The sequence below is a fragment of the Patagioenas fasciata genome, chromosome 8, assembly GCF_037038585.1.
Source record: "Patagioenas fasciata isolate bPatFas1 chromosome 8, bPatFas1.hap1, whole genome shotgun sequence".
In the NCBI taxonomy this organism is placed as follows: Eukaryota; Metazoa; Chordata; class Aves; order Columbiformes; family Columbidae; genus Patagioenas; species Patagioenas fasciata.
In genome coordinates this window covers 17425310-17439788 of record NC_092527.1, presented here as the reverse complement: position 1 = coordinate 17439788, position 14479 = coordinate 17425310, and the positions used below count along the sequence as shown (strand labels likewise).

At 40.1% G+C, this 14479-nt stretch overlaps 1 long non-coding RNA gene across 1 annotated transcript; it reads right to left on the bottom strand.

Moving 5' to 3' along the window:
- Positions 1-2337: 2337 nt before the first annotated feature.
- On the bottom strand, positions 2338-11697 carry LOC139828494 (uncharacterized). The gene is made up of 3 exons (XR_011740171.1): positions 11310-11697; positions 8908-8973; positions 2338-5115 (listed from the first exon to the last, which is right to left on the bottom strand). It is a non-coding gene; the product is annotated as an uncharacterized lncRNA (long non-coding RNA).
- Positions 11698-14479: the final 2782 nt, after the last annotated feature.

Below are 14479 nucleotides of genomic sequence, written 5' to 3'. Positions count from 1 at the left end.
TCTTGACTTAAATTGGTGTAAATCTAGGGGAGTTCCTTCCAAAGATCATCAAAGGTGGAGCTTATGAGGTTGAGGTGAACCATGCACATAGTGCTTTGCTAGCCATAGCTTCAGCTCATCAACCACTCGCCTCAAGATTTTTGCAGAAGAAAGCAGCAGTATTAGTATATATTTAACTAAGTCAAAGGATAATGCTGAATTTTTTTAACCTTGGTACAAGGTTATTTTGGGGAAAATTCCAGAAACAACCAGGCTTTACTATTGCTCCATGAACATATCACACTGCTGGCAACTGACTGCAACACAGGGCCCTGCAACAATGCAAGTAGGAAGTTTTCTCTTGAGAACTCACCTAGCAAAGACAGCGTTTTCCAGTGCACTTCAGTTCTGGGAGTCGATTTTAAGAGTATGCTACAGAGATTAGATTTTCAGAGACGAGGCAAGCTATATTGGTTACAGACTAACCAAATGGTGCCTCAGGAATATGTATTCTTTTTCTGCCTGAGGCTGGGATCAGTGCTGATGCCAAAACAACATCACAGAACCCAGCAATAAACCTCTCTTCTTCGTTGACCTAAGTTCTAAGTACCATCTTGCCTGTCAGGTGAGGGAAACCCTGCTGCTGTTTAGCTTTTGGACTTGGAGATCCTATCAGCCAGGATATGTTAGTTGTTTTCACTGCAGTACACAAATGCGTGTGCACATTAATATAGTTAAGAGATTGTACAAGTGTCTAGTGGGCAGTTAATCACAACCATCCACTGAACAGGCATTTTGTGTGCACTGAAGTTTTGAATGTTTGGGCTCGAATGCCTCCTTTATAAGATTTAAATCATCACCCATGAGCTGTACTGCCAGCTGGGACTAATCAGCTCTTGAACTAACATCCTGGATGCAGTTTGAGCCCCTGACAGAAGCCGGGCTTGGTATGACAGCTTCTTGCAACTACAGAGATTTTTGTGATTGTGTCAGGCTGCAGGAGATGGACGAGTCATGTGCAGTTTAGGATCTCTCATAGGCACATAGTGACCTGATTTCTCTGGTAATGCTTTCAGAGGCTGACCAGATGGCATTGTGAACATAAGGTGCTTATCCTGCAGCAAATCTCTGGCCTTAGCCACTCCATTGTGAAGCATCAGCCTGAAAATGTGGAATAAAAGCCCCCATACTTGAAAATATTCATAGTCAGTGCATCTGAAACACACAAACAAATGTTGGCACAAAAGCCGAATGATGACTTGGACAAATCCATATCTGGACACTGAACTTTTCTAGCAGAGACTCCCACCTTTGAGACATTGAAAATGAAAGTAATTTTTGGGAATTCCTTCTGCTCTAAGCTCAAAAGCCAAAGCATGACAAGACAGTTGTGCGTTCAAAACCAATGTAGGTTATACAAAGGCTGTCATAAGTCTTGTAATATGGAAGGGCTACTGGGAACCACAGACATACATTGGTTGGAATCAACACCTTTGCTCATGTCCTTTAATGGAGGACTAGGGAGCACTCTTTGCTCCCCACCAGCAATTAAAAAAAATACTTCATGAGTCCTGCAGAGAAATTGGCTGTGATGAAGAGAACTGCTCACATCTAATATGAAATGGTCATTCTGAAAAAAAAAAAAAACCCACAAAAACACCACAACAAAAAACCAAAAAAAACCCAAACAAACAAAAAACCCAAAAAGACTGATGTGTAAGGAGGTTTTCCCCTCACCTTTAACCCACTAGAGAAGAAAGTCAGTGCTAAGCTTTGGACAAATTCTCCTCCGAACAAACTTCAGTAAAAAGTGCATATGCATCCAATATGTGTTTACCACCTGACAATACTTTTCTGAAGCTATTCATGAGGGGGTAGTTGGCAAAAGCATTGGACAAAAGAGAATCAGGCAACAGATCTCTAGACCTGATCCAATGAAGACTGAAGGCACTAGGAGACTTCCACTCAGTTTTGGCAAGAGTTATATATCTGATATACCACATACCTCTTATACATCTACAAGAGGAAGCATTTATCCCTCTGCTTTTATATTTCACCTAAGTTTATTACTTGAGATTACATTGTCCATGCAAGATTTTAGCTTTCCTTGGCTAATGCAATCACAAGAAGCTGCCATTGTAGTTCATTCTTCAGATACACAGAACTTCTCCAGAGCTAAAATCCTGAATTCTTCAATTATACACAGTCCTTCACATTAGTCGTGGGCCACACAGCCTAAAGGGCTGAAAAGCTCACAGCAAGAACCCCTATTACACCTTTTTGGATAATATTTTGTATAAAGAATACATAATTTTATTTCTTCTGCTCCCCAACCATGCAAACCCTCTGTCAGCAGGGATCATTTCTCCTGTGCTCCTGCAATTCACTGCCATAGTGACAAAGTAAGATGGAACGATTTGGTGTTAGATGGTGTATTAAGCTTTAAACGAAGTAAGGGACCGCCTGGCTCACTAAGTTGACAAGGTCAGACCATGATCCAACATCTGTTCTGACAGGCAGAGAGATACTTTAGAAACATCTTTATTGGAACTTGAAGGCTGTGCAATTTTCTTGCTTGACAGTCAAATGCACACAAAACCACAAGATATATAAAAAAATACATTTGCCAGCTTGGACAAGCTAAATTTACTACTTTATATAAGCATACAGCTTGCGTACTTTGAAAAGCCACTGAGCAAATATGTTTCTCCTCACATAATGCCAAACAAATATACATAGATGTGAAAAGAGAACAAATGAAAGAACAGGTGCCTGTAAGTGATGGCATGATGGTAGCTCTAACACATGAGGAAATGGACTGGTACCTAAGTGTCAAATTCTGTGGAGGAATCACCTTTGAGGGCTGACACATAACATCCTGACACCTCCAGACAAAGCATAAAAGCATGTTTGGGCAGTAGTAACAATGCAGGTTGAAATAATTTGAGGATTCCTGGTTTAGTTTGTTCAACCAAGAGGATGACCTCACATAAGTAACATTTTTAACTTGAATACTCTTCAGCCTTAGATCAAGGCCAGTCTGGGAAACCTGGTGAGTAAAAATACTGAAGTGTATTAAATGATGTCGTGGGATCTCTCCAGAGACGCACAGCATTTCTGTAATTGTGCTAGTGGTCTTTGGGGTTTATGTGTTTGCTATCAAAGAGAACATCTTGCCTGAAAGAAGATTGAAGAGTGTGAAGCTCACTGGTTGGAAGGTGTGGGGCAAAGACAAAAATCATACGGCATTTTTCAGGTATAAAAGAGATCGGCTTAAGCTCACATTAGAGAACAGAACCTTCATACCTGTTAACAATGCTTTATAGAGAGCTGGAAATACACATGGCCACATTTTACAGAGTAAAACCCTGCTGTAAACATATTTAATACAAAAAATGCTTTTTACATTTACTCGTCATTTGTATTCTACAGATTCCTTCTGCAAGCTATAAGAGACAAAACAGAAATAAAATATGTTGACCCAGTGATCAGCAGCAGAACAATTAAACACAGCTCCTTCACCAACCTCCTGACTTGGAAATCTTGCAAGGAGGACTGGCAACTCCTTTATCCTTGACATAAAAATTCCGTGCATGGCCAGCTCTTCAAAAATAGGAAGCTGAGAATCAGATCTATCTAATCTCAAAACCAAAAAGAAAATAAAGTTATAACAAGCACACAGAAGACCCAGAAATAGGTTTGATTCCTCAGTACAATAGAAACATTACCAATGAAAGCATGGCCAGATGTAAGTGCCTATAAGCTTGACTCTCACACCCTATGTGTGTTAAAGCAGGCCACTGCTTATCCCTATTCAACTCCCTGAAATTTGGAAGGGTACCAAGGCCATTTCTATCATACTGAAAATGACATTAAGAGAGACAGCAGTACTCTGAGTACTGAGGGAAAATTTACTATTTGCAGCCTGCCATTTGCCCAACAGCAAAAAAGCTTTCTACTCCTCCTATATTCACCAGAAGGAAAACTGAATTTATGAACAGCCAAGTAATTCTGTTTTAAGGTCTCACCTCCAGGCAGAGCAGTATCATCACATGCAGAAGACAGGAAAGGGCGGAAAACAGTTAGGAAAGGACAGAAGATACATGAGTGAAGACCCAATCACTGCTAATGATGTCAGCAGAGGGTACTTCAGTTTCTCTGTTATTCAGCCCTTTGGTATTATTCTTGGCATTTATTTCATGCTCCAGTAAGTTTTGTTTATTGAGGTGATCACACAACTCTGGTGCCTTAAAAGAACAGCTGCCTTCTGGCTTCAGAAGAGAAATTTCATCTTATTAGCCTTAACACCTTTTCAGTATGCTGTTTAGTAACCACTTGATTACATTCTTCTAGGAAGTTAAAGAACATGTCCCTTTGCTTTTAAAGCCAGATTTAAACCCTCAGAGAAGAAACTGAAAAGCTTACCACTGCATTTCAGTCTGGTTCTTTACCACTATTTTAACAAATTGCTTATCTATCTTCTCAGCCCTTTCTAAATGGTGAGCTCTTTCTTCCTTGCTAGAAATCTACTTCCAAGTGGATTTCAAGCACTGAGAGCAAAAGCTGCAGGAAAAATCGTCATATGTGCCTAGCTACAAACAAAATCCTTTTGTCAATATAAAATAAATCATTCAAAGAAAAGGTTAAATATGCATATATACTGATAACTAGAAAGAATAACATCAGCCCTTTCCCACTTTCTATGCAATCCAAAAATACAAAACAAAGTGATTGAGCCAGTTCTTCTCTTTCTCTTCTTTGAGGGGCAAAACCCCTGTTTGGTGCAGAGGAACATGCAACATGTTCAGTGACAGCCAGACAGCTCTTCCTGACTGTTCAGCTGCCAGACTAATGTTAATGAGATAAAGAAGTCTGAGTGAATTAATAAACAGTACTGACTGAAGCCTTTCCCAAACAAAGAATAAAAGTAATACACACTCATGTCCTATCTGTGAAAGGAGGACCCTCAACCAAGCAAAGCACTGTGAGATGTGCCAGCAGGCAGATGCTTTTCACTCTGCTCTCAGTCTGCTCATTTTAACTGTGGAAGGGGTCCAGTAAACATCCGAGGGTCTGTCTGACGACAAAGCTTGCAGTGTTTTCTTTTCTCCATTTGAGTCTTTTTTAAATGTGTGCCTGTAAAACAAAGATGGAAAGGAGAGAAAACAGAGTTGTTTATTTGGGAGCATGCAGAATGGCACAAAACTTTTATACCTGAAGCTGAGGCATGTTTGTATAGGTAGACTTAAATTATCAGTGATCTGAAAATTTAAAAGAGGCATGTGATTGCAATTTTTCCTCTTCATTGCTGGAGATCACCCATTTCCAGCAGCATTTTTTTCCCTATATCAAGGGTGCACTGAAAATATGATTGCTGCTCCTGGAAGTTTCCACAGTCAGATGAAGGTCTTCATAGACACAGGGGCCATACTGCTGTCCCTCCAGAGCTCAAGTCCCACAGTCAACACCATTACACATTATCTTCCCCTTACTATGATCACATTTGACATCTTTTCTGGACAGAAGCCACAAGCTGGCATTGGTTTCTGCTGGAAGAATAACTTCCTAGGAAATCAGTGGTTTTGCTTCAAAAGAAGTAGCCAGTATGGTTAAATTATCCCCCTCCTAAGTTGAGTCTCTGAGTGGCTTTGCAGCTTTCTGTAGGCACATGCCCAGCACAGCGCGGGACAGAGCAGTCAGTGTGCTTTGCCTGCAGACTGTATAAAACAAGTAACATTCCCCTAGAAAAGACAACACATGGAAGCACAAGTCACCCAGAAATCTCATAACAGCAATAACAATGCAAAACAAAGCCAAAATTGTAGAATTTCAGTCCAGAACTGCATTCAAAACAAAACACTGTGTTTAGCTTTGGGCAGTTGCTGCATTAGGCCTAAGCTTTTACAGCTGCCTCTTGGTAAGAGTCAAAACGAATTGAGACCAAGCATTTTCACACCAGCAGATGTATAACAGAGACAAGCAGTCATGTGCAGCAGGCAGGTGCATTCTGTATGAAAGCAAATAACTAGCAATCCCTGACCTAAAAAAGGTCTGGCTGTAGCTGGGGCCAGGAGATGGTTACAGTCAGCAGGCTGGAGTGCTCAGAGAATCAGGGCAGTCTAACAGGGGACAAGGAAAAATCATCACCTATTATTGGGTCTACAACAGAGGAAGGCATTTCAGATTCCCTTTGTAGGAGACCTTTGTGGTAAATTCAAAGCTTTTAATGGAGTGCTTCCTTTGTACTTCTTTCTCCCCCTCAGCATAGTTCTTTCCATTGCTCTGGGAGACCAAGGTCATTGTATTTTACCCCCAGGAAACAGCAGCCTGCTTTCAAAAGAACATTCTCTTTGGAAGCACTTTCTATCAGAGAGATTTCATGCCTATTGAGTGAAAAAAAAAAGCCTAAGTGCCTGCTGTTTTGTCAGATAGCAGAAGGGACCTCAGGTTGAAAAGTAATAGTTATGTTCATCTCAGTACTTTGGAAAGGTGTTATGTTCAGCCAGGTAGGACACATCATCCATCTCAGGCCAAGAGTGACAAGAACCACCTCTGTGCATTCAGCATTGCATTCCCCAGCCCTGGATGGGCTGGCGACCCACTATTGCTGCTCTGGATCATTTATAGCTCAAGTGCTCAGTCACTACTACAACTGCCAGTTAAATAAGAAAGGTGCCCCAAACTCTTACAGACCCCTGATCCACAGACATAAGTCTGCAATGTGTTTACTGCCGATACCAATGGCACTTTACCTATAAAACAAAGCCCACAATTCAGCACTAGGAGACTGAAAAGGCAGGAAAGGTACCAGCTAAAGGAAAACTGCAGAGAAACTGCAGAGAATTTCCACATAAGTTATCCAAATACAAAAGGGAATAAAGAATTTTAGGTATTTTATCAGCTGGAATGAATTTGCTGGCAACTTCAAATCAGTAATTGTATGACAAAAAGACTAAAAAAGGCTAAATACATAAATAAATAGGAAACAAACTATTTTAGATAAAATTCTGTATGTTCAGAGTTTAATGGAAGTTACCAGCTAACCATTTTAATGAATTTAGAAACTTTAATATTGAAGATGTTATTACTCTAAAGAGCATACCCTAATCCTTTTATTTTAGATTTGTTAACGGTTTAGCTTTTTTTTAGTGGCATCTTACTGAAACCAGAGATACTATGGATGTCTAGGAAGAAGCAACCTGAGTGTTTTCAGACTAGTGATGGTTCCAAATCACCATAGTAAGGATATATGAAAGTGGACAAGATTGCTAAGTGGTAAAACTGTCATACAGTGAAAGCACTGATAAAATGGCAGAAATTTCAATAACTGGTTTGGAAAACACTGATTCTTTCTGCAGGAAATCTTCGTTTTGCTATCAGAAGTAGCTCTAACTAGAACTGGATATTAGATTGAATTCCCTCATCGTGCAACTAAACAAGAAACCAAGTTATCTGCCAGTTGACCTACTCCCTCCTTGCATTATGTTGTTCCAGAGCCAAGCAAATGAAAGTGGTTGTGGCCCTGTGCAAGTACACGAGGTGTTTACACAGGGTGTTTTAAGTGAACAAAACTTACACAGGCAGGGAATACCGAGCTTGTAGCTGGAAGTACTTGCACCTGACTGAGTTCACAGTGATTCACCAGACAGTCAGAAAACAAGGAAAGAAAAAAAAAACCCCACGAATACTGGTTTTCTGAAAAGACAAACTGAGCCACTCGAAACTCCCACCCAGAATGCAGTTACTTTAAAAAGCAAAAAGCACTTTGCCCTGACTTTGAAGGCTACAGCTTTCCTGTATTTCTCCTTAGAATAAATGGTCTCAAGACTACAGGATGGCCATCCCCTTCCACTCGCTCTAGGCAGGGAACGCATTTGGCTACAAGGGGTTTCCAAGTATAATACTTCAATGCAAGTATTCTTTTACGTGTTCAGCCTTTAGCCACCCATATTTAGGACAAATTCAGCCCCAGGTTATCTTTGTTCCCAGTAGGGCTGCAGCTCAAAAATGGAATTTTTAGGAATTTACAGAATCACAGAATGTTAGGGATTGGAAGGGACCTCAAAAGATCATCTAGTGCAATCTCCCTGCCGGAACAGGAACACTTAGATGAGGTTACACAGGAAGGTGTCCAGGTGGGTTTTGAATGTCTCCAGAGTAGGAGACTCCACAACCCCCCTGGGCAGCCTGTTCCAGTGTTCTGTTACCCTCACTCAGAAGAAGTTTCTTCTCAAATTTAAGTGTTTCAGTTTGAACCCATTGCCCCTTGTCCTACCGTTGGTTGTCACCAAGAAGAGCCTGGCTCCATCCTCATGACACTCACCCTTTCTATATTTATAAACATTAATGAGGTCACCCCTCAGTCTCCTCTTCTCCAAGCTAAAGAGACCCAGCTCCCTCAGCCTTTCCTCCTAAGGGAGATGCTCCACTCCCTTCATCATCTTTGTGTCTCTGTGCTGGACTCTGGTTGATCTCTCAAAACATGAAGAGGGATACAGCCCCACACAGATAGTGATGAAATACAGCGAGGCAAAGCCCCCACAAAACTTTCACTTTTGCAGCTTCTGTTCTTCTCAATGCAGATCTATGCTATGATAATATCCTTCCTGCCCTCAAAACAAGAGTAAGACCTTCTTAGAAGCAGGAACCAACATGAACACTTCATGCTTTGATCAGACTAGATCATATTTCTCCTTAATGTTTTATACTGTCAGAATCAAATGGATTATCTTCTACTCTTATGTCTTCCCAATCAAAACAGTCAGCAAGTTGATTGAGAAAAGAGAACAGTTTCTCAGTGGTACAATGAAGGTAATACTCACTGCATGGAAAACTCTGCAAAGTTTGCAGATGGGAAAACCTCTAAGTGCCATGATTTATCAGTAATGGTTACCTAATTAATAGTAATGAAACTGTAAATCTCATTACCTTTATGCCCTTTTTGGTTGAGTTTGGGTAGTTTTGAGCAGCACATGCCTTTTTTAGCCTTCTGACCTAAGGGTGAAAAAATAACACATTACCAGTGGAAACAGATAATTAAAATAGCTGTATATACACACTGAATGGGTTAGATTCCAGAGACATTTTGATTACCGTATTCACTATTGAAATCCTTGAACAGAGAGATCTATGAAACAAAGGATCATCATGATTGATTTTTACATCCATGCACAGCTTTGTTCCTAGCATGGAACAGAAATTAATTTGGTTTTTTTTTCATCATTACAGGTAGATACGCCGGATACATTGTGAAGATTTTTTACCTTTTGCAATGTCCCGTGTTGGCAGGCAACACAAGCATCAAACTCCAGCAGTTTTAACCCAAGAAAAAGACTATGCACTCCTTTTATAATTGTATCACTTAATGAAAATATAAAAAATTACCAAGAGGAAAAAAAATATGTTATCTCTCTGTCCACATGCACAGGAGAGTACAATAAATTGCTTTGGACAGGCAAAGCCATTTAATTATTCCCTCCCTACTAGACCTAAATAAGTGAGCTGTTGATTGCACTTGACACATAATGTGCTGGATGCATTAAAGACAGAAGAAAGGTTGACTCTGGCAGAGATGGAGCAGAAAGTACAGTAGTAGGTGATTTCTCAAAGTGTCACATATGCTCAATGTTTCTGGAAATTCTTGTGGCACATTTCTACTGCCAAGGCTAGGGATGGTGCCTGCTCTAGCATCCAAGAGGTTTGCAGTGTCCTGTCAGGTTTTACATGGAAGTTCATTCACCCTGCACACCCAGGCACTCCTATGGTCCTACCAGCATGTTTATGGATAAGGAACAGTGTCCTTTGCATACCTTCTCCACACTTTCTGACTCAGTGAAGCACCAAACCCATAGGATGCACATTAACAAAAAAGGAACATTATTACAGGATCCTGCACGTATTCATTTGGGTTTTGCTGGGCATCGCTGTCTCCTGTCCTTCCTGGACAGGCTTCTGCTATGCTCCTGCAGACACATCTAGAAACTCTCTAACTTCATTCACAATGTTTCTCAGTCTTCCCTCAAGGGGCCAGGGAAGCCTGAATAAGTAGAAGTAGAAAATACAAAGGGAGCAGAAGGACTTCAGGTACCACAGCTCTGGCAAAAAACTCTACCACTTAGAACAGACTTGGGTAATTGAGAACACTGGGCAGCTGACTTGATCGGTTTGAAAGACAGCTTCCACATGTTTCTCCACATGCGTATCCACAGATAAAGTGATTCTTACAAGGTTTCTAGAAAATATGAAACATGGTAAATCTCCTGCCATGCTGCCAAATCTGCTCCTGACCTGCGAACTGCTAGCTTGCTTATTCTTATTTCATATTAGTTCTCTACATCTTATATAAAATAAACACCACAGAACAACCACGGTGGGTCTCTGAGATTTACAATATCAAACATCAAATCTGAACAGGTAACTCCAAAAGTTACACCTTTCAACTCAATCCTACTAAACTGTCTCCCTGCAAACCCAGAATGACATCTTCAGAGATGAGGTTATAGACAGATGGACAAACCTCCATTTTTAAGATTTAAACTGCTCTGTGAATTTTTGCGCTTTGGAATACTGCAAAATGGTAACTGGTGCCACAAGGTAACACAGCAATTAAAGTATCATTAAAAAAACCTCAAACAAACAACAACAACAACAAAAAACCCCAATAAAACAAACAAACAAACAAATCAAGACTGATCGAAGGCCAGAATTGCTACTCTCACCTGTTTCACTATTCTACAAAGAACTTCTCATTTACTCCAGCTCTGGTGACCTGACAGCTTCATATTCCCTTATTCCTTATGGGTAGAAACTTTTTCCATTAATGCTTTTCTCACTATTCAGACAATATATTATTTTTATATTGGCAGATGGTTATCTACTGGTAAAATATTACAGGAGTTTTTTTTAAGAGGAGCAGGTTTTAGAACACAGATTAAGGTAAAAAGTAATCATGCTGTGCTACAGGCAACAGGCATTAGCAGAGAGGAAATACCACTCTATAAACCAAAGCGTTGATATGTACCCACATTCTGTAGTCTAAACCCCTTCCTAAATTCATTCTCTCATTTCCAGTTGTCAAGCTTTGTTTGTTTTCTTTAATTAATATCAACATAGAGAATAAGCATTTTATATCAGAAAAGTAAAGAACATGAAAAGAGACAGTTGTGCTGCTAGAAGAATATACTGTACCTTCTGCAATAAAGGTATTGAGGCACAAAAGAAAGATAAACAAAAAGCCACAAAGTGTCAGGAGCTTCATCCTTCCAACAAGTCACAAGATGCCCTCAAAGAGACTGAAGGAGTGTTCTGGTCTCCCTCCAGCACAAACTTACCTTTTTATAAGGCAGATCGAAATGAACACTGTGCTCAAAATGGGTGGAGATTTGGCCTTTGTATCACACTTCAAGGGATGAAAAGTAGCAGCCCTTCCTATTACAACAAGCAGTTTACTCAGAATCAGACGGCAATTTTAGCTACATTACGAGTTAAAAAGGAGCACCTGGCTTCGAGTATTAGAGCATATAGGCATGCTCCAATGCCCAGCATTTGCCTTGTGGTTCACAGTGGCCTCCTTAGGTGTCCTTGCCTGCCTCTTTACATGCCTGGAAAGGTAAGAGCACAGCTGAAATGAAGCTGCATGGACAGTGAACTGGAACTGAAAAGGCAAGCAAAACCCAGAGTGTTTAAATCAAAGCAATTGTGGATTCATAATTAACATGTTCAACATAATTAACAAGACAGCTGGTTAAGGAGCAGGTTTCTGAGTTTATTATTAACTTCTCAGTATCTATTATATCTGGATAATTAAGTCGGTACAGAGATTTCAGTTAACAATCAAGATTAAGGAGTCCATTAAATTCAACAGAGTATCAAGGTTCAGGGAGTGCACATAAAAAAAAGAAAGAAAGAAAGAAAAAGAAAAAAAAGTCCTTCAAGCAGGAATCAAATGCAGACCTGAATCTCTTAAGGCAAAAGGTTAGGTTTGGCAGCATCTGATTCTCACAATTTATTCTGATAAGATTTGGGTGTCAAATACCAGAATATTCTACATACAGGCCACTCAGACTTGCAATTGCAGCAGGATGGAAGTTTTCACTCTGGTGCACATACCTTGTCCTCTGCCTCCCTTCCTCCCGCCCCCAAATTTCAAAGGTTTTGTATTTCAGGTTTTGGATTTGGCTTGTTTCTTGCACTGGATCAGCAGCTTTCCAAATTGGGTCACCCCTTTATCTACCAATTTTAGCCCCAAAAGCTTATTTTTATGTTCCTATCCAACAACAGCCACATACTGGTTGAAGTAGTATTTGCTCTTCCTGGAGCATTGTTTTCTTTGGCAGGGGAGAAGACTGTTTTAAACCAGTGACAGTATATGTTTTTATAAAAAGAAAACTTAAAAAGTGCAAGCTCTGGTTAAAATGTGTGATCACAGGGTAATTATGTGTAACACGAACCAACCAAGGAGGGTCTGTTGTGGGCTGCTCCCAGCTCCAGTTTCAGTGTGAAATGTTGCAGCTCACGTGGGGCAAACACTGACCCCCACCTCAGCTGCAAAATCCCAGTATTGCCACCCAAAATCCCAGGAAGCATTCACTTCCACCCAGATGACCCTATAATTCCCAGGCAGCGTGTTCCAGTGCAACATCTGTCCCTGGAGGGTATCACAAGACAAACTACCCACCTAGAACTGCTAACAGGCAAAGGAATTCAGCAAACTCCATCAAACGACACTTTACAAAAAGCACTGGGTTACTTTCTAACTAGTATTTTGGTTAAGTAGCATTTTCAAAGGGCTACAACAAAACAATTATGAAAAGAATTTAAAATTCACCAGCTGTGTTTCACACCATTCCTAGAAAAGGACAGTCTTTTAACATTTGTTGAATATTTCCAGCATCAGAGCTTTCACATCCTGGTGCTCTTCTGCTTTTCAGGTGCAAGATTGCTAATGCCTGAGAGTCTTTTTTTGCCCAGGCTGACACTAGGAAGGCTCTTGGATGAAGTCACTAACAACACTTGGTATGGACAGTAGTATCTTCAGAATGCTTTTTGAACAGCCCTGCCTCACCACTGGCACACTTGAACTGTTCAGACTGGAAGGTTTTTAGTCCACATCACTACTAAGCTTATCAGAAAGTACTTTTACAGTTCAGTCAAAATGGAGAAAAATGAATGGGGCAACAAAGCATCGATGTCATTTTTATGATCTCAGGCTTATTTTGAATCGTTGAAACATATGGGTGCGAGCCCTCACCTTGTACTTTTAAAGTCAACATTTTTGCTAGTTAACACAGAATCAATCTTTAATTTCTAGAGAAGTTTTATACTCCCCTCTAAAAGGGGAACAATCATTAGCATTACCCAAGTAGATTTTGTCATTTAGGTGTTTTATAAAAATAACTAGTTACATAAAATATATAAATTAGAACTAGTTATGTAAACTAGAAGCATTATTTTTGACATGAAAACATCTCTGCACTCCATTTTATTAACTGAACAAAATTTACAGCTTCAGTGTACCAACAGAAACATCACATTGCTTTGGATGAACTCTAAATGGAGAAGAAAGTTTGGCCCATGTAGCTTTGAGCACAGAATCAAATCTAAGCTGGCAACAGCAGAATCTCTTCAGTCTGGCTCTCCTGAAATAATTTTTCCATTTCATCGGGAATTTTACATTTTAACAGACCAAGGGTGATTTGTTACTGGAGAATTTCAGATTTGCATTTGTGCCAGTTACCTGGCACAGCCCATCCTACTCCAATTTAGGGAAACCTTTGGCCATTTTTCTGTCCAGTCTTGCTCAGGAAAGTACTCACTTGATTTTAACAACATGGCAAGTGACTTTCCTGCATAGGGTGCTAAACTACACCAAGATCTGGAGGTGGAAATTCTCAGTTTTCTAGGCTAAGTGATACTCTTGTGAAGATGTGGTAGTTACCCCTTGAGTCCTGTACTACCTGACAGCAAAGCTGAGGAGGAGACAGGGCATGAGGAAGAAAATGAGATTTCAGATAGGACATGTGACTTTACAAGCAATTTTCATTCTTCCACTTATTAAGTCAATTTCATTAGATAAACAGAAGAATAGCAGGCTGGATGGTAATTCACTGTCAGCAAAGCTACTAAAAAACACAGGGAGGAAAGGTCCAGGCAGGCACATTGCTAAAGGTTTAGCACAGCATTCAACCCTTGCAATTATCTCCTCACTGGTGACTAAAAAGGACAGAAACAAGAGAGTTGTCAGCTGGTTTTATTACATCTTTTCCTTCAAAATATCCAGTGAGAGATTTTGAGTAGTAACAATCTCACTGCATATACCAAATATCTGCAGGTAGCAGGGAACAGGTAAACATTATATTTTTCAAGGGAAAAAACCAAAAAAACCAAAACATCAACAACAACAAAAAACCAGACAAAACCCAACCTAAACTGAGCATGTAAAACAGAGCTGTGAAATTTCATGGGCTAGTAGGCTTGCTTGCTAAGGTTTGCAGAAGATCTG